General features: G+C 43.3%; 1 protein-coding gene across 1 annotated transcript in view; it reads right to left on the reverse strand.

Annotated features, from left to right (window-relative positions):
* The window catches only part of LOC138299827 (broad substrate specificity ATP-binding cassette transporter ABCG2-like), a 676683-nt gene extending 657211 nt beyond the window's left edge, over positions 1–19472 (reverse strand). The window contains exon 1 of the mRNA XM_069238424.1: positions 19335–19472. The gene's annotated coding sequence lies outside the window, so the exon portion shown is untranslated. The remainder of the gene's footprint in view (positions 1–19334) is intronic.
* Positions 19473–21549: the final 2077 nt, after the last annotated feature.

Genomic DNA, 21549 nt, shown 5'->3' on the forward strand with positions numbered 1-21549 from the left:
GTATTCCAGCCCTGGAACTATTGCTTACTGCTTCCTCCAGCCCAAGTACGCAGATCTGCAGAAAGGTGGCAAAATAAGGAAATTGCTACAGTAGGGATTGAAACTCCAAGTATTCAAACCCTACTATGGTAGTAGCCCTGGCATAATCAGGGGGCTATTAATTGCTGCCATAATTTGTCGCCACACTACATGGCACCAAACGGACAAGTAGATCTTTTTACAGGACAAGTAGATTTGAGAAGCAACCTGTCCCCTGGACAAGTAGATATTTTAATAAATTCCACACCCCTGTACTTCTAATGTGAATTTTGACAAGATGAGCAGACTCAAGGCTTTATTGTTCCAAAAATATGTGGCACTCACATCTGCACGTGAGACCTACGCATTTCAGGTGGCGAGGTCATCAGCAGAGATACAGTCCCTTTTATCTACCAACTTTCCGAGACACTTTGGTGAGCTCGTGGGATGAATTTTTTATGCGTCCAGTACTACTAGAATCGCAAATTTCTTTAAGGCTGTTGGTTCTGGTTTCATTCACACTTTCTCCTCTATATTTGGTTTAATACCATCAGCCATCCATTCAATATTCTCCGGTATTTTCGGGGGATTTCCAATTACTTTGGCTATAATAGGTGGCATTTTGCTATTGCTACTTTTTCTGCGCAATGGCTGTCCCGCCACAACAAGGAGGAATAAAGGCGCTCCCAACAGCGCAGCTGTGCTATGAACGCATGATGCAGTACTTCGGAGCAACACACCTGGAGCAATTGGATTATGACTGGTCTTTGTCATTCAGACTGGTTTTGCACTGTGTGCAGCCCGTGTTTCGGTGCCTCTGTTGCTCATTCAGACATGCACTGAAGCTTTGCCTTTCTACGCAGCAGCGCTTGCTTTCATGGGACGCTGATCTGATGATGTTCTCGCTGAGCACTCATTACTAGACATGCGCATTGAGGGTTCCGTTTGCAACGGGAAGCTTCTTATGAGTTGCCCTTCATGGAGGATGCAGCTTTGAACTCATTATTGGGCACACCACAGAATGCTGCTGTCTTGGCTGAAGCTCAGGCTATGGAACACAAATGCTCCTTGGTTCTTCTTGGCGATGAGTTTCCTATTTTACCACCTGCCAAAGTGGAAGATTTCCTGTCTTCAATTATCCCGGATTCTATTGGCAACTTTCAAAATGACTGACTCTTGAAATTCAGCCTTTTTACGCCACAGTTAACATTTTAAATTTGCTCAAGTGTCTTTTTTTAACTTGTCATTATTGACATTTTTATATATATCTTAGGTTGAATTTTAGTAGCTTTTATACATAATTAGGCTTTGAACCACCTTTAAACCGGCAAGGGGAAGAGTGTTGTGTAGCCATTTTAGTTGTAGCCCCATGCATGTTATTTTAGTAAAACCTGGCCTGCAGCTGTGCACTTTAACCTAGATATATTTCATTCAGCTTTGTTTATTATTTGAACAATAGCCACATTTGCGGTCTTTTTTTATTTCTCTCTATCTAGCTGTTCTTTGCTTAGGCCAGCACTGTGTTCTTAAACAACCACTCTGTGCTTCTCTCAACGCTGCAGTGAGATAGGTTGCCGGTAAAACGTGTAAACGCTTTGTCTCTGGTATTCATAGAAACATACACATCCTTACGTAGGGACATTTTCTCAGAACATAAGTTGTTTTATTATAAAAATACTTTCCTGTCCCTTACACGTTAGAGGGAGATTCCAGCCAGATGACCACGACTGTATGCTGATTGCTGAACACTTCGCTACAGCTGCTTATGTAGACTTCAGGCCTTTGCTCAGGTATGGGGGATGAGGTCTTCCCAGGGGAACCTGAAGGGCAGAACTAGAGCTTAACATGTTGTGCTCTAATATAGCCTAGGTATGAATTAGTCTATTGACTCTAGTGACAATATGGTAGCGTTATTTCTATGCTTTACTCTCCTTGCCACAATTTTAATCCAGTGATGCTTTATCGTCCTGGTTATTGCAGTACATGCTTCATTATCCAAGATACAGTTGCTTCATTAAAACCTTATTGAAACATCTACTGCCTCATAATGTCCTTGTATACGTGAGACTAATGTAAATGAGAGAAACAGATGATATCTGAGTGACCAAGATTTCCCTGAGGAATTAATTGCGTCATGCGCTCGGCTGCCCAATCATCCCTGCTCTTGGGTAGAGATGAGGCACTGCTAGTTAGCCGGAGCAAAACCCGGATTGGGGCGAGCGGTGCCACCTGTAGTGGGTTAGACTCAGTCTGCCACACCGCATGCGATTTTGCTGCTCAAATCTAGTAGTCTCATTAAAATAATGAGAGCCTACGCGACAACCCCTTTCTCACCACAGAGTCGGGGATTGGGGGGCAAGTGGGGTTTAAAAATGAGTTTGGTGACACCTGAGCGGTAGCTTCCCATGTGAGACACCATGTTTCCTTCCAGTCCTCATCTTTTCTTTCACAAATCATGTAATCTGCTACTTCTGTCTAAAAGATTCAAGAAAAGTGATCCAAGACAAACTATTATTTCAGTTACTCTAAACAGAAACGTGTTTTAGACAGTGTTTGCTATCTAAGCTGTATTTTCTAAGCACTGTGAATAACATATGTTACACTTAATTATTTTAATGACCCTCAGGTTGGGAGACCATGCCCCTGTACCTAAAGTAACCCTTGCTATGCCTCTGAATAAGAGCTGTTTCCGACCACAGATGAATTAAAAGATGACCCCATTCAGTCATCAAAAGCAGCAGGCGAACCAGATGAGTGCCTTCTCCCATCTTGGATCATTGATTCCCACTTTGGAGAAAAATGCAGCACATTAGCCTACCCATTTCCCCGGTGTACAAAACAGGGTGCCTGGAAGCTGAACTCAGCAGCAGAAGCCATTGTCATGATGGGCCCAAACTCTGAGTGACTGCCCCTCCCACCCTTCCCCCAGGAACAAATAAAAGACCCAGCTCAGGCATGAGCAGGCTGTTCAGTTACTTTTCTTTCTTGACATTAGATGGAGTCCTAATTGCTACTTCAGCTGTTACTTGCAGAAGATTATTGTGGAGGGCTGGTCCTGGAAAGGCTTTCATTTTCAGTTCCAGCCCAACATTAAGACGCGCTGGAGACCATGCCACTGCTTACCAGACGCTTTATTTACTTAAAGGAGGCTTACAGCCTGTCCACTGATTGGCTTCGTCGTCACTCATTTCCTTGGTCAGTGCATGCCAGCTTCTCTTGCTATTCATGTGCTCGTCCGTCGCCTGCAGCACAAGTACAGCTTCCTCATCCAGTGTCCTTACACTGCTCACACCTTTTGAGCTACTTTTTTCTTTTAGTTGCAGCACTTCATTAGAGAGCATGTGTGTGTGCAGTCAGTCTCCCCACCCCACATTGTTGTTTTACCTCTTCCTTCACTGTTGCTCACCCCGTCCTGTTGCTTGGCAGTGTTAGACAGCAAACATCATTAATAAAAATGAATTACTAAAATAATGTGAAATAACGTGTATTTGAAGGCCTAACTGAAAATGTGTGTTAGAAAAATAAACGTGCAGTTTTAAAAGTGACTGACATGGTGTCCACCACAACGTGTTTGATGCGAAATAATAATGTCTAATGAAAATGTATTTTGATTTATCATAATTATATGTACTGAAGAATATGAATTATAAATGTATTACAAAACTAATGGTTTGAAATTATTATTAAAACTGTTTTATTTTTTTTCATGTATTTAGCATTTGTGAAAAGGCCCATGTTGTTTAAATGTTGCTGACTTCACTAAAATGGTTGCAAGCTTAGTTGATTAAACATCCTGTGTGATTTATACAGAGAAAAAAAATATGTCCTGTTCTTGCTTTACTCATCATATTTCCTCAAGATAATAATTGAAAGATTTAACAATGGGCTTCAGTGCTCAAGGTCATGGTCTATGTTGCTTTTTATTTTGTAATAAATCGTATGGAATCTGTTGACCGGAGAGGAGCGTGAACATGTCACTATCTTGGAAGGAACAAAGAAAAGATACATCAGACGAGAATATGATGATGTTTTATTGGCTGTGCACTAACCCACCTCATAGTCTTGTCCAGTAGAGGCTGAGTATCTTTTAGGACTTTAGTGTCCTAAGCAAAGTGTTAGGTGATTTAAGTCTGTTCTTTCCGTTTAGCTTTCTGTGTAGTTAGATGCTGTTCAGCTCATGTCTAGCCACTTATGATTTAACACTTCAGATACATTAGGCCCAACATTACTGAACTGTTTTCCTTTTTATGTTCCTGATGCCCGACGCTGACTAACGAAGACCTGATGCTCCTGTGCCCCTCTAATGAAGAATCTACTAGCTGCTGTCTCATTTAGGATAGGTATAACCAATGTGCATTTATTTTTCATTTGCAGGTTTTCCCTTTTAGAAATCCATCCGCATGTTTTTTGTTAGCGCCATAGTTAGATGTTTTGCAAATTAATTTTTGTCTTGTTTTTTATTTTTGCATGAAGCCCACACATGCAAATAAGAGTAATAGCTAGGGATGCCTAATGTTTGAGTTTTAATGTTTATTAATTGATTGTGATTAATTCAACTGCACAAACTAAATTTCCATTTTTTTTTTTTCAATTAATTATGTTGTTATTCTGTATTGTTCTTCTGGAGTGTTTAATGTTAAAATGCATTGGCAAGATTGAGATTCTTTAGACGTTTTGGACAACATGTGTTGTTTATGTATTTCTATCATTTGGTTTTGCACATCATTTACGTGACCTTGGCATTGGTAATTTGAGGGCAATAAATGTTAAACTTTACTAAATTAGTGTGATGATTCATGACCACATAGGTTATGGTGTGTTTAAATTACTGACTCCACATTGAATATAATGATTATTTAATGTTATATTTGATGATTGTTGGTTGATATTGTCTCATTGGATGATCTCATACTCTTGTCTGAGTCAAAAGATTTGAGTCGACTTCTGAGGGTGGTAGATGGAACTTCCCTTTTACATGTCACCTTATCATAATAATACAAAATAATATAAGGTCACAAGTCCACAGCAGTCCCTCCCACCCTCCCCCCCCCCCAGTTTTGTTGTTGCTTGCCCCTTTTCCGCTGTATAGTTGGGCTGCTGTACAACACGGCTGAAAAACATTGACAAAGCCAATAATTTTCACACAGACGAGACTTACTGACTTTGTCAATACTTGCTCTGCAGGATACAATTAACCAGGCAAAGCCTGAAAGTTACTGTGGGCGAATCCATGAATCTATACAATCTCTGTTGTGTATGGTGTTCTAGCTCATGACATTGTGCATTCAAGTCTTTAAAGTAAGTGCCCTCCAGAAAACTCACACCCAACACTCCAAAGAACCATGTCCCTTTCAGTCAAGCTATATGTTTCTGAAAGCAGGTCGGATTATCTTAATTTGCAGTAGGAGCAAAAACTTTACCGTCCTCGGGGTTCACTTCAACGCACGTGCAACCTCTCTTCCCACATGCATCTCCCACCTCTCAGCATGATAAGCTGGGGCTTTGAAAGTAGTCTCATTGTGGAGTTTTCGGTTTGGTCCCTCCTGCTACTTCTTTCTCTACTCCCTGTTATTAAAAGGTGTTGTTAGAGGTGTCAGGAGATTTGTGTTTTTAATGAGTGGTTGTGTTTTCCCTTTATTTTTAGTAGAGCGCTGCTCCGCTCTTGCTCCTCACTTCAAGGTCATTCATTGTTTTTATATATGGTTGTTGCACCCATAAGAGTTCTTGTGGGATGAGCAAGATCTACAGGCCCGAATGTCAGTCTAGATCTGAGCATGTGCCAAACGTCTTGCTGCTAAAACTTGTGAAGTGAGTATGTGTCACAGCCAATAAAGTCAAAGAATCAGTTGTGCTTTGACACAACACTCAAACACTCCCAGCAGTTTTACTCCACATCACTTCAAGTAGTTAGGTGTTAGGTAAAAGTCTTGATCGCAAGCACATCCTGCTTGCATTCTAGTTATGATGATCCCCATTGCTTCTTAATCTCCACTGTATTTTGAGGTAAATAAATAACAGAGGTGCAAAAAAATAACACGCAGACCTGAAGAGAGTATGTTTTTTGCCCCTTTAATATTTTTTTGTATGACACAAATTCATACCACTGTCCTAAACTGCTAGGGCTTGGCAAACTTTTTTCAGCACTGGCCTAAAGGTCATTGCCTAATGACCCAGGATCCTAATGATAATTGCTCACCCCAGACTTCACAGACATAGTAAAGTAAGTGTACCCCATCTTCTACCTCTCACCAGAAGACTGTTAATTGAGTCTTAATAACGGTCCTTCCAGCATTAATTAGATATAATCCATGTCCCCGTATTATATACAAGTTCATTGCCCAATTCCTTATCTCAATGGGACAGCAAATGAAAGCATTGGCGGCCCTCAACGTTTTCAACAAGTGCAGCATTGAGGCTGGGACTCCAAAGTGTCTGGTGCACACACATTCAAAACCTTCTTAAAGAGGTCGGCACCTGTATGCCTGTCTAGAGCATTGCTCCAAAAAACGATTATCTACTAGGCAACAGCTGCTTGTCAGTACAAGAAAAACCCAAAGAATGAACACAAACACCACTAATTTGTAAATGGTTCCAAACTTTCATTTTTCTCAAATTTCCCAATGAAACTCGCATGTTTCATCTTTAAATCGTCGCTGCATTGATTTAAATCTATAATCCTGCAGACGATTTTCCCTTCAGAAGTTTTCATCAGGGCTTCTAAACTGATATTGCCAAACTGTGGAAAACAGCTTCATCATCACCAGTACAATTGTCAAAAATGATCACAGAACATTCAAACTGGTGATACGGACCATAAAAAGCACTAACCTCCTCGAGTGAGTGAGTGAGTGAGTGAGTGAGTGTGAGAGAGAGAGAGAGAGAGAGAGATAGAGAGAGAGAGAGTGTGTGTGTGTGTGTCTTCGTAAGACTGAGAGTGAAGTGAGTAAGGGAAGGCTTAGTGCAAGGGTGTTTAAGTGTGTGAGAAGAGCAGGTAAGTGGTTTTTTTTTTAGGGAAAGGAGGATTTGAAAGGGCAAATGGAATGTGTGCATGTGTCTCTGAGACAAGCATTTCATTGACAGGGGAAGGTGAGCTGCGTCTGTGTGAAATGGGAAGTTAAGAGGAGCGTGTCGGGCAGAAAGTAGGGCTCTGGGTGTGAGGAGAAGGTGAACATAGAAGATATGTGAAAGGAAGATGCGAGACCGAAGTGTATGACATACACTAGTGAGATGACTATCAAGAACAGCAGGTGGTATGCGTGTGTTTGACTTGAGGGGCGTGGGAAGGATAGAAAGATTACCGTATGAGATGATGGACAGAAATGGATGCATTCGCGAAAAGTGTGAGAAGAGGGTATGCAAGGTAAAAAGGAAGCTAGATGGCTGAGAAAGTGTGAGACTCGTACTTATTAGCAGGAGCAAGATGAATGTAAAGTTCAGGAGAGTAGCTGTGAGGACACAGATTAGTGGCACTTTTTGGGTAAAAGAGTAATAGATGGATGCCTAGCCTGACACCAACGAGGGGTGTCATACTACTAGAATGGGGGCTAGGCACGGTAAAAACCCTTGCACTTGCCCTAGGTTGATACAGACACAGATAAAAATAGTAGAGAAAAGTAAGAAAGACAGTGAGGGTATATGAGATAGAGGGATGCAAGAGTAGAAAAACAAGTAGAGTGTGACAGTAGATTAAACTGGGGTAGAGGCGTGTGAGCGGGGCAAGTGTGAATGAAGAGGGTGAAGACACAGATGGTAAGAGAAAAGACAAATGAAAGTGAAAGAAAAGAAAATGAGATGAGAGGAGATAAATATGTAAGCCAAAGAGGTGTACGTGAGAGAGAGGGAGGGAGGGAGGGAAAGAGAATGAGAAAGAGGTAGAAGGTGGGAAAGGAGAGAATGGATAGAGGTAGAGGCTGTACAGAAAGAGTGAGTGAGAGAAGGGGCATATAGAGGCAGAAGGGGCAAACGGGCCATGCTAGGTACATGTCACGCCCTCCAGACCGTTTCACACAATGAATAAGGAAGGTCTCTGTACCAGTATAGCAAGGGCTCCGTCTTTGGCAACTGTGCATGTGAATCCCAGCAGTTGGATCTAAAGAAACAGAAAAACTACAACATATGATACCAGGAATTACTGCACATCTCCGGGTGACAGCAGAAGGTATTTCAAAATGCTGATGTTGAATATTACCTGAGAATGGTGTCCCAACTTGTATATTCACTAAGTTGTCCCCCTATACATTTCTCTCAGTGATTTAAGCATCCACTACAAATGTCTGTGATATACATGTCACTTAAGCCTTAACTGTGTGTGTTCTCTGAGTGATGAAAGCATATCCTAGTCTGCCCTGCTGAATGTGTTCTGCAGGGAATATAAAATTGTGCACTCTGCTACTGCAAAAGAGAAAAACTTGCTTTGTTACTGTCATTATGTACCTATTCAAAGTTTGTGCTGCTTCGACCTGACTTGTACACGCCCTGTGATGGAGAAAGACTGCACTGCTGATGCACTAGCTGTAACTGTCTTCTGATTGGCAGAAGCTTACATGGTTTCTGCTCAATATGTGCCTGTTCTATGAAGAAGAGTTGTTTCCACTGCTGTTGCCCCATCTCATGAGAAAAAGAGGGATGTATTAAATGCACTTGCTTGATATCCCCTATGAGTCAGGAGCTGTTTCACAACATTTGATGTGAGACACCAAGGCCTATATTTCTGAGAAAGGTGCCTGACCCAGTAGGGGCAATATTTGTGCATCAAAACATTGTGGCGGAAAAGAGAAGTAGCATCCACTGCTTGACCCTTCAGTAGAAAGGCATTAGTAAAACATTTTTAGCTCACTTACACACAATTTTAATATAGGTCTGAGTTTAACAAAGGGATGACATAAAAGTCGACTTGAGGGCCATGCCCTCATCCAAACTAGAGAACCCACGACTAGGTAACTGTACAACCAGAGAACAGTAGTACTATTGGATAATTCCCAGTGCTAGATGTGGAACCCATTGAAAAAGCATAACACACCAGGTATATGAGTCGTAACCATGCTATTTGAGTACATGAATGTATTGTAATTCCTAAAGAGGTTTCAATTCCTATTCGTGTGTTAACTACCTGTATTATACCTATATGGCATATATGAGAATTATGTGCTGGCCCTCCTGTTTCTGTGATCTGTCTTCTTTTAATCATTCTGTGTGTTGGGGAAGGCAGCGCTGCTGGCCATGTGGTGTTGTGCTATGAAGCTCCGAATTAAATTTATCACTACACAAAAGACATAAAATCTGTATTACCACAGCTTGATTTAATGCAATATGTGAATGAAAGAGTGAACCCTCACAAAATATGAGCGAAGTTAACTTTTGGTTTTATGTGTGTAACAAACAGTTTTTCTGAAGGACTCGATGACTTTGTAAAAATGTAAAATTTCGCAGACAAGCGGTTTAATACCATGCTATCTTAGAATCTTAGACCAATTCTGGCATTGTAACGAATAGCACTTTGCACGCTATATATTTCAGTCCGTAACAGTAACATTTAGGCTGTTTTTTTGTTTCTTTTTTAACCAGCATGACCTGTATTTTAAAGTCCCAGCCGGTACAAAAACTAGGAGAATCACTTACAGCATGCATTTTTACCTCCTTATAGGTGCATACTTTAAACAAGTATAGGTAGAATACACTTTAAAATTAGTTTTACAGCTGCTTTACTCAAACCTGGCTGATAATTAAAGTACAAAGACAGCATGACTAAGTTAAAAATGAACACAGACGAATTTCTATAAAGTTCTATTCAAGCATCATGCCCGCTTTGCAGAATCCTAAAATGTGAACCTATGGTTGGTACTTTTCTCTGGGAAACTATGGCCACACATGCAGAATAGTGCAAACTGCCTTACGGCTAGACGGCCTGCCAGAGGGGTGACTTACCTATATTGCATGCAGTGTATGGTGGACAGGGCACACAGGCTGTGTGCTATTTCAGTTGTGCAATTTAAGATTGCACCAGGACACTCAGCCTGCAATGGCAGTGCTGGGTGCACCTGAAAGCAGGGGTCCCTGAGGGTGGCACAATCGGTGCTGCTGCCCTCAGGTGCCTACCCTTAGCACCTCATGCCATGGGTACCCTAGTACAACTTACTAGGGACGTATAGTGGCACCTAAAGGTGTTTCCAATTGTGCCAATGCATCACAGCAGTTTTGGGAAAGAGATCTGGCCCATGGACCTGGTTAGCAGGGCCCTGACAACTTTGAAACAACATCAAATACCAGGCAAAACGTGGGTGACTAACCATGTCAAAGGGAGCACTCTCCTACACAACCCCCCACTAAACGAAAGAGGATGAGACTACCCTTTCTCTAGCAAGTCTTCATCATCTGAGTGGAAGAACCTGGAAAGGCCATCTGCATTGGCATGGGGAGTCCCATGTCTGTGTTCCACTTCAGAGTCCACTCCCAATAAAGATATAGACCACTTAAGCAGTTTGAGATTTTCTCCTTTCATTTATTGCAACCAATTGAGAGGCCTGTTGTCTGTCTGAACGATGAAGTGAGAGACAACAGGTATGGACTCAGCTTCTTCAAGGCCCACACTACAGCAAAGGCTTCCCTCGCTATGACACTCTATTTTTGATCCCTAGGGAGTAGTCTTCTGCTTATAAAAACAACAGGCTAGTCATGTACCTCATTTTTCTGGGCTAGGGCCGCTCCTAACCCCCAGTTCTTAGGCATCTGTTTGGACGATAAACTTCCTGGAGGCGTCTGGAGCCTGTAGGATGGGAGCAGAGCACATAGCATTCTTCACAATGGCAAAGGCCTTTTGACAATTCACTGCCAGGTTAACCTTTTTGTGCATTTACTTGGAGGTTAATACACTATGGTGCCATACTCCTTCACAAACCTCCTATAATACCCCGTTGAGTTAAGGAATGCCCTGACCTGTGTCTGGGCTGTGGGAGCTTCGCAAGCCTGAATGGTCTGGATCTTCGGTTGGAGGGGTTGAACTTGGCCTCCACCTACCAGGTGACCCAAGTAAACAACTTTACCCTGCCCTATCTGACACTTACTGGCCTGCATAGTGAGGCCTGCCTTTTGCAGAACCTCAAGGACCTTCCCTAGGTGGATCAAGTGATCCTGCCAGATGGAGCTGTAGACAGCTATTTCATCCAAATAAGTTGCACTACAGGATTCCAGCCCAGCAAGGACTTGTTTCACCAACATTTGGAAGGTGGCAGGTACATTCTTCAATCCAAAAGGCATAACAGTAAACTGATGATAATCATTTGGAATGGAAAATGCAGACCTATTTTGCACCTGGGGTCAGGCCAATCTGCCAGTACCCTGATGTTAAATCAAAAGTACTCAGATATCTGGCTGCCTCTGGTCTGTAAATGAGCTCATTAGCTCTTGGGTTTGGGTGTGCATCCGTTTTGGTTAAAGAATTGAGGCTGCTAGCTGCTAACCATACAAACCTAATCTCCTTTTTCTCTCCTTTAGAGTGAGGTTTGGGCACTAAAACTACTGGCTTAGCCCAGAGACTCTCTGAGGGTTCAATGACACCCAAATCCAACATCTTTTTGACTTCTGCTTGTATGCTCTACCCGAGATGGTCTGACTACCTGTAAATTTTGTTTTTGACAGGCAAGCTCTCACCACTGTCCACATCATGGGTACAGCAATCAGTCTTCCTAGAGGTCAGGGAGAATAACTCAGCATACTGGTTGAGGACTCGCCTGTAATCAGACTGCTTTTGTTCTGTGAGTGTTTCTGACAAGATTACTCTATCCACAGAACCATTTGTGGGTTGCTGGAGAGGAAATCAGGGAGAGGCTCACTCTCGTCTTCCTGTCCCATCTGTAACCATGACCATGGTCACATCAGCTCTGCCATAGTGGGGTTCTAGGCGGTTGACATGGATAATTCTCTTGTGGTTTTTGCAACTGCCTAGGTCAACCAAGTAGGTGACTTCACCTTTCTTTTAAAAAACAAGATTGGGCCCAGACCACTTATCTTGGAGAGCCCTGGGAGCTATAGGCTCCAACACCCAAAGTTACTGCCCTGGTTAGAATTTCACCATAGCAGCTTTTTGATCATAGCAGTGCTTTTGCAGCTCCAGGCTGGCCTGAAGATTTTGGCTCTCTTTCTCCACGTACTCTCCCATTCTTGAAAGGAGGCCAAGTATACAGTCCACTGTGTCTTGCTTATCCTCTTTGAGAGTCCTTACCTTACAAAACTGAATGACCGCCTAACACGATGCCCAAACAAAAGTTCAAAAGGAGAGAATCCTACTCCCTTTTGTGGCGCTTCCCTGTAGGCAAAAAGCAGACATGGAAGACACCCCATCTCCTCAGTTTATCAGGGAGTCCTCCAATCAGGCCTTTTATAGTCTGGTTAAATCTGTCAACCAACCCATTTGTTTGTGGATAGTATGCTGTACTGTACTTACAAGTCACTCCACACTCCTGCCACATGTCTTTTAAGTATGCAAAGTTTGACCCTCTGTCTGATGCTACCTACTTAGGGAACCCAACCTTGGTTAAAAAAAAATACCCAGGAGGGTTTTTGCAACTGCAGGGGCAGTAGTGGACCTAAGGTGTATAGCCTCAGGATATCTAGTGGCAAGATCTACTACCACTAGGATATACTTATTTCCTGATGCTGCTGAGGGTCAAGGGGGAAATCGATGTCAACTCCAGGCCTCTCAAAAGGGTAACCCAACCACAGGAAGGGGAATTAAAGGGGCCTTTAGATGGCCATCTGCTTTGGCACTGGCTTGGCAGGTGACACAGGACTGGCAAAAGTCCTTCACTTTTTGAGACATTCCAGGCCAGTACAAATGGTTTACAAGTCTGCTACAAGTTTTATTTTGGCCCAAATGCCCAACTAGGGGAGTCTCATGGGCTAGAGTGAGGAGAAACTCTCTGAACTGTTGATATACTGCCACCCTCCTGGTTGCAACAGGCATGAGGTCTCTGGTCTCAGTTAGCAGGAGCCCATCCTCCCAATATACCCTTGTGGGTACCACTGACATTACCCTGTTCTTCCTGTAAAGCTTGCTGCCTCATGCCTTCAAGAGTGGGACAAGTTCTTTATCCCTGGCACAGATTCTCCCTAATGGGTCCCCCTGTGCTCAAGAGCTCTGGGTGGCAAGGTCCAAGTTCTGCAGGCTCAGTTCCCTCTGGGAATAGCACGTCCTCTTCCTGAGAAGAGCTGGCTTCCCAGACTTCCTGCCTTTTCTTTTGCGAGGTTGGTCCACTGTTTCAGGATCCAACTCTCCTTTTTCTCTCTGAAGTTTGCACTGTGCCCTAGTCTTAAAACAGGCCCATTGTGAGATCCCAAGCGCGGTTGCATGGGTCTTTAGCTCTACTTCAGCCCAGGGGGAAATGCTCCAGGTCATTTTCAAGCAGACAATCTACTGGGATGGATGGGGATACAACCACATATTTTTGACCTACTATCCACGCCCCCAATCAAATGTTACCATAGCCATGAGATGGAATTTTGTTTCATTGTCTGCATCTGTGACAGGATAAGACTTCCCAACTAGGAGCCGATGGGATTGGACCAAGGGCTGGTCACCATAGTGACACTAGCTCCTGAGTCCCTCAGGGCTTCAACTTTTCCCCCTATTTATCAAAGAGTGCCTCCTGTATTTTTGCATATTACTTGGCCAGGCAGCACAGGATAATTGTCCCCCCCACCCCCCAGAGACTAGTATTGTCTCTGTGGGTTCGCTGACATGGTCAGGCCACAACTGTGCTCCCATCTGAAGATTAGCAACTGCATTTACTGCAGGTAAGATAGAGGCATTTTCTTTTTTTTTTTTTTTACAGCTAGGATCTCAACTTTGGTGCCCTCTATTCTTGCAATCATAACACCAAACCTTATTGGGATCAAAGTTATTTTCTTTGTATCCACCCTAGACTGTGAACAGTCTCTAAGCCCACCCTCCTGTGGGGCTTTTTGGGACCTTGAGAAGACTATTTTAGTTTTGGCCCTCACCTGTCTTTTGGGGGTGGGGAATTTTTACCCCTTTCTTTTGGTCTCCCTCACCAGTTGTAGTTTTGGTCGCCCTTGTCTTGGCCAAATGGCCTGCCTTCTTCCCCAACTCTAGAGGAGAAAGTGAGCCTAAGTCTACCAGGTATTGATGTAGCTTCTCATTGTAACAATTACTCAGCAGATGCTCCTTCATGAATAGGTTATACAGCCCATCATAGTCTTGTACCTTGGTACCTGCTAACCGGCCACCCAGCATTTGTACTGAATAGTCCACAAACTGTATACAAGTTTGGCTCTGGTTTTTTGAGCCTCCCTGAACTTTATGTGGTACTCTTCAGTTGTAAATCCAAAGCCCTCAATCTCTGGTACCCTTCATAAGATCACAGGATTTAGAATCTAACTCATTCTGTGTCCGGAGCCTATCCCTGCATTTTCCTGGGAATAAATCCCACAATGGCGTGCCCCAATGTTTTTCACACAATTTCCCATCCAATACAGGCTCTTTCAGAGGCAGAAAACATTTCACTATAGCAGCCCCTTCTGAGAAGGGAGGGACAACGCCTTTTGGGAGTTTTAGGTTGAAGGGACTTGTTTGCTGCCACCAGAGATGGGTCCTAGGCCCAACTCTTTTTTCTTGGTTTCAGTTTCCAAAAGCTGACTAAGGCCAGTCTTTTGATCAGCCTGTCTAAGGCCAGATCTTCTTCTGTGGATGCACTAATATTAGGGGTAGAGGAGCTACCCTCATCCCCATTGTCCACAGCACTTTCCTCTCCACTAGAAGTTTCATCATCTAGGTCTTCTGTGGAGTGGGATTCCTCATACTGGGCCACCAGATATCTAAATTGGTCTAATTTGGCAAGTTTTTCCAGTAGGGATTCTGTACAGCTTGCCGAGCTTCCTTAACTGGGCATAGTTATAAACCATGTAAGGGGCCATGTCAATCTCCTGGCTCTGGTTGTCTGCATTTGACATGTTTATGCTACTAAAGTTGAGACCTTTTTATACATTTGGAACCCCTTTTAGATAAGGCCAATTAAAGTAAGGATTTTTTTTTTTTACTCTATTGTTGTAGGGACCTAATCAGGGCCCTAGCAGCTAGTTTATAATTTTGCAAAAATTCTAGCTAACAGAAAAAAATGCAATTAAGCTAAAGACAATTTGGAGAGTTATTCATGTGCTCACAAAATGACAAAGTGGTATCAGCAAATGCAAAGTCTTTTTCCCCATCACCGCTGATCACACTGTGCAGAGAGTCTGGGGAACCACAAGTTGGGTTACAGAGGTACAAACTGGACCACCTAATCCTCTAATTTTTAATGGTAGCTTGGTCGAGCAGTTAGGCCAATCTTGGAGAAGTGCAAAGCATTTTTTGTACTTACAATATCAATAAATGAAGACACACACTCAAAGGAATAACTCAAGACCAACTTCCAAAAATAAGTCGGATTTTTATAAAAAAATTAAGACCAAGATCATCAAATTTGAATAAGTACTTTTTAGGTTATGATTTTTCAAAGTTTAGGAAAAAAATTATTTTTTGTGTGCGTAATTACGCACCATGGGAATCAATGGGAGAAAACTTTAAACATGGATATAAAATCAGGCAATGTGATTACCAATTTCTCCTTTTGTTCTTAGATCAAAGACGGCGAGAAGTCCTGTGGGCCAGCCGGAGGAGTTTGGGCTGTTCCCGGTTTTGGTGAGAAGAGCTGCCATAAAGTCCTTGGAGCTAGTGCAGGACCACTACGAAAAACAATACACAGGAGGACTTTAAGGCGAGTCTGGTGGGTCCCTTTGGACTGTAGAGGTCGCAAGGGGTGAGAGACCCTTAGAGCACAGCTGGTTCTCTGGTGCAGGGCCCAGGTAGGCCAGGTTCAGAGCAGATAGATGAGCCAAGAGCTGTGAGCAAGGATGCCCTTGGATACAGGAGGCAGGTTACTTTGAGGGTCGTTTGCAGGTCAACAGGGCCACTCTGGTGGTTTCTGAAGTCCCTCAACTGGGACTTCAACCTAGTCCTTTTGGAGTCCAGAGTGGACTTTCTTTCCTGGTGTCTGACGTGGATTGACCAGTACATGGAACTATTGCATGGTTCAGTCACTGGAGTTCGCAGTGCCACCAAACTTAGCACACTTGCAGGTTTTGTCCTCAGGGTCAATCGGGTGAAATTTGGTCCAGCTACGGCATCCGGTTCCTTGGTCAGCAGCTGGTCAGTGAACTAGACTTCACTGGTCTTTGTTACAGAAAAGTGATACCTTCACTCTGGAAAAAGATCTTTGGCAATTTTTAGAAGAGTGGAGGTCCACTGTGGATTTTTAGAGTCCGGCTGATGTCCCTGCAGAACCTCAGTGGCAAATTGTCAAGTCCTGGGTGCAACAAGCATGCCTTGGCGCCTTTTTCTTTATGCAACAGGAATGCAGTTCTCAAGCCTTGGGTCTTCTTTGTTGCTGGTCTTCTTGTGTCCTTTGAATCTGATCTGCAGGTCTATGGGTGCCCACTAAATATTGCATTTAGTGGGCGTTTAGGGGAGTACCTAGTAGTGACCAACGGATCATCTACCTTAGAGTGGCTACTTCCTATGGGCAGAGGTAATTTCCCTATCCCTGATCGGCTATTTTCAAACCATGCAAGATGCAGGAAAATGGAATGGAAGGGTGCCCACGCATGCAACAAATTTGGGGTGGTGCAAGCTGGTGGTGGCCACTTTGTGTGTTTTCCTGCCTTCGCTTCTGGCAAAAGTTGGGGTTTGCAACACTGGTGTCCATCTGCTGCTAGCAGCAGGGCTGGGGGTCAAGATTCAAGGGCAGCAAGCACTTTGAAGATTGCTGGCAGGGCAGTCCACATTCCTAGGGGAGGAGGTTTAACATCTCTGCCCAGGAAGGGCTTTGCTCTCTGGACCTAGAGAGCACAGGCTCTCACCCCAGGGATCCAGAATCTTGCAGGGTGGTTGTGACCGGCCAGCAACCATGCCAGGGCAGTTATCTTTTGCAGGAAGCTTCTTTAATGTGGCCCTTGGGTACATTCTGTAATAAATCCAATGCTGGTACCAGTTTGGATTTATCAATCTAAGTTGTTTGATACCAAACAACCCAGCGTGCAAAGTGGCCATCATTTAGGTGTAAAATTAGTACTGATCAGTGTCCATCAATGGCTGGTCTGTTCATTTACCATGTCCCAGGTTTGGCAGGGACACAGTAGGGGTATATTGATCATGCAGCTATGCCCACACATGCAGTATAGTGCACTCTGCCTTACAGGCTGGAAGGCCTGCCAGAGGGGTTACTTACCTATATTGCATGCAGTGTATAGTGGACAGGGCACACGGGTTGTGTACCATATCAGTTTTGGAATTTAGGATTGCACCAGGACACTCAGCCTGCAAAAGCAGTCCTGGGTGCACATGGATGCATGGTCCCTGACTTTGAAACCACATCAAATACCAGGCTGGGGGCTAAGCGTGTCAAAAGAGGCACTTTCCTACAAAGAGTAAGAGAGGTGAAAGAAAATGACAGGAGCCTAATGGTACACAAAGCAATTTGCGCTGGCAATAACTAATAACTCTTTAAAAGACTGGAATAGGGATAATACAGGTTGAGAAATCTGAGAAACTGAAACAGTGAGCCTAAGTTAAAGTGTTAAAAAATATATATATAAATGCGAGGTCTGCAGTAACTTTGTACCACAGGAAGAAAAAGTGCTCTTTACCATGAGCAAAAATGAATATGGTAAAATGAAGCGCACGTAAGTATGCAAGGCATTCCTCATCTATGGATAACTAACCATTAGCAAAACCACTCGGTCCTACCTTGCGACCGATTGGCACTGACCATGTTTTATAGGGATGCTGGAAAAATGGGCTAAAGACTAAACAAAAGGAAAAAAAAAATGATCCAGGACACATCTGCCCCCCTCCACAAAATGATGCTGGCTCGTTTTTTCTTTGTATTTACCGATCATAGTTCGATCGGTTGATAGATTAAAAAAAAATGTAAACAAAGGTATTTTTTTTTAGGAAGAAGCAACACATAGGAATTGCGTGGGGAGAAGCAACACAAATGGTTCATGTGGGGAGTCAAGCAACACAGGGGTGAAGCAACACACAGGGGTGAAGCAACACGGCCGGCACAGGTGGGGAAAGCAATAGAGGACAGGTAGAAAGCAACATGGGTGAGAAAAGGATGGGGTGCGGTTACGAAAAGCACATGTGGGCGAGCACAATGACGAGGGGGCGGGAGAAAAGCACCTGAGTAAAAAAGCAACACAGAGCACAGCAGAGAGGAGAACAGCAGTACACGCGGAACACTTCTGGAAAACACATTCACTCTTGTGCAGTGTTTAAATAAAAAAAGATAAAGTAATACTTAAAATGTGAGCAGTAAAAGGGCACAAATAATGCCTCCGGGCTCTAACGGAGGTACAAACACACAAAGAGAAGGAAACCCTATGGAAAATGACCAATAAGAAGCAAGCAAATGAGAAGGACAATTAAGCCAACCATTGCCAAGTCTACTATTAGAAAACAAAAGGGCTAGGCAGGGCCTAAAATAGAAATTCCGTTTAAAACCTCAAACCACAAATGTAGTGTTGTAATCACCCCCAAAGTGGAAATAGCACATGTTACGCAAAAACCTCTATAGGTATTATGTATGAAAAAAACGCTCATAAGGTCAATAAAAAACGAGAGCAGAATTACTTTTTTAAGCATGAAATTGGTTATCATATTCTGTTCATATATTTAAGTGGAGCGCATAAAGCTGCTTGCAGTTTAGAATTCTCCTGTTTTAACTCAAGGACTGTTCCGCTCGTCTCGAGCCTTATATGAGCTGCTCCTGGGGCGTATGACAAATAAAAAAGTGTGCAGGAAACGAGCACCAAGAAAGCAAACACCGCTGACAGCGCAAACCGTGACCTAACCTGGAGTGTGAAATAGTTACAGAATAAGGGGTCTTGAGAAGAAGTGAACAATTAAAGGCGTTTAACAGAGGCCGACTCGGGCGAACAAGTAGTTGATTCAATTTACCCCAAACAGCGCCTACTCGTGTACCCAGGTTGCTGCACCTCAGGTCACAGCGCTGTTCCAGACACTCGCACACGAATACAATCTTACAAAAAACAAGTAAAGAAACTTTTCCTTAGACTCTTGCATAGCCCAGAAAGGCGGAGCTGCAGAAAGAAGCACGCTTCTGCACCAACCCGGCGGTGCAAACGTTACTTCCTCGCGCTGCCATTGTTTCTCCTTCACCGGAGAGAGATGCTTTCAACAACGCGCTCTCCTCCCCGTTAGAAGATCTCAGTAAGCCGAGATCGCACAACCGAACGCCGCTCACCTGCAGCAACCGAACGGCTGAGTGTCTTAAAGTCTGCTGGGCGGCGGTGTCCCCGTATTACAACCCCGCCAGAAGCAATGCGCCTCGGAGCGCGCAGCACTGCAGGCAGCGGCTGTAGGATCAGTTTCCAGTTCATCATTACTGCCCGACACCCACCCGGGGGAGCCGTGCGCGCGCGTGCTGCAGCCTGTCAGTAAACACGTGCTGGCCGTTTAAGAAGTTTACAGCTCACAAAAGGTTGGCGTATAAGAAGCTTAAAAGGAAGCAGGAATGAGAAAAATGTTGAAGACTTTACAAAAGGCTCTGCTACTAGGAGGGCGGCGAGGCATGTTCTCTGCATTGATAAAATGCAAAGGCAGCCATATTCCTGGAAGTAGAAATTTGAGACAACTGCACCCGGAAACAAAGGGCCGGTAGCAAACAAGAAGCATTCTATCCGCTATACGGTATTTATATCCATCACTCCTTATATGGAGATACCCTGGGAGTTACAAGGGATGTGTTTCCGCTAATTACAGTGCTTTCAATTAACGACTCGCAAAAGTTAAGGAACCGATTCGGAAAACATGAAGGAATTGCTATTTGAAAGGGACGTGTTGTGCGACTGAAATCCGGGTGCAAGCATTAATATTTTACCACCAATTCAAAATTCATGGTAAACCATTGACACACGTTTTCCCTTAGTCTACTGCGTACTCATGAAAAAGTTTTCTTAATTTTTTTTTTCTTAAAAGTCGCCCCATTTTCTTTTTAGGAAAACGGGCTGCATTTAGAAAAAAAGCTTGCTTTATTTAAACACAATCATAGATATTGTGGTCTGCTGGCCCAGCAGGCCACCATGCCTGTGACTAAAGCCAATCGTAGTGGGGCGCAATTTGCGACCAGCCTTATGCATAGGTATGCATGTGCTAGGTTGGATTGCGACCAACTACGATTCAGAATGTTGTGAACTGACCTATTTGTAGTACATACAATTTGCAACCTTTTTTGTAAATGGAAAATTTGTACATCAGGCCCTTTGCTTATTCTTTGCATTCTGGGAATTGTAGCCTTGTTGTTATAATTGTATCAATAGACTACAAATCCCAGAACACAAAGAAAAACTTGGGCTGGATAAGCTACTTGGACATGGAACTGGGAAACTTGAGAGCTTTGCCATGGCCGTGTACATTTTTTTAGTACTTTGTTTTCATTTTTCAAATAACATTCCACTCCACAAGTGCTGAACTTGTCAAAAGAGATCATACATTTTATCTGTTATGCATTTAGAATATTGTAGTTTCCTAGCAATAGTGTCATAACAACAATTCACAATTATAGCACTCACTTATAGTCATAATTTTCACTTGGGTTGTCATGCTAAGTGAACTTCCCATTCTCACTTTTGGGGCCTCACGTTTTACAAGACGCATTTGGCAACTCATCAATTTTTTGGGGGGCTATCTATAGAAATTTTCAGAGGTTTGAACCTTTTCATACAATATTTAAAATAAAACTACGCGTTCCAGAATGCAACGTCCTGACACATCAACAAAGCAGGTACTTTGTGGTGAGTGTTACACATGACATTAGGTCGTTTGGCATTTATAATATTTGAAAAAAAGAGTTTTCTATCCACTCCTCCTTATTGTGTATGTGAAATATCAAAAAGTATAGATTATCCACATTCAAGTGCAACTGAAAACATTCAGTAGGAGAAGTAAAGCACTGTAAAGAGGTTTAAGGACTTTTAGTATGTCCATCTTATTAAAGCATTTGATCTTGGAGTTGTATTGTAAAATGCATGATTTGGACCTTTTTTTGCAAAACTCCCTGAGGGAGAAGATGTGCCGCATGAGGATGGAAGGAACTGCTTTCTCTGTGCTATGACATTTGAAAAAGCTTAGGAAGATGTAGTTGCACTGGACCTTGCATGCCATAAGGCTGCCGAATCATGGTTTGACTGTAAATGTGCGCAAGAGATTATTAATCCCTTTGTGCTGCAATGAAAGTTATGGTGGCCTTTGCAGGAGTGTAGTTGGACGTGGAGCTTTAACGATTCTATGAGCAGTCAGCAGGCTGCCACCAGCAAGAAGGACGACCATGCTTCAACATGCGAGCTGTGTCTGCAAACGTCTCAGCCACAGTGCTGGCCACTTTTTCTTCACTGAGAAGTGGATGTGGCCCATGGTGGAGGAGGGCCCCCAGAGTCTAATAAGAGTTTAAACGGGACATC

The sequence above is a fragment of the Pleurodeles waltl genome, chromosome 1_2 (assembly GCF_031143425.1).
Source record: "Pleurodeles waltl isolate 20211129_DDA chromosome 1_2, aPleWal1.hap1.20221129, whole genome shotgun sequence".
Taxonomy (NCBI): domain Eukaryota; kingdom Metazoa; phylum Chordata; class Amphibia; order Caudata; family Salamandridae; genus Pleurodeles; species Pleurodeles waltl.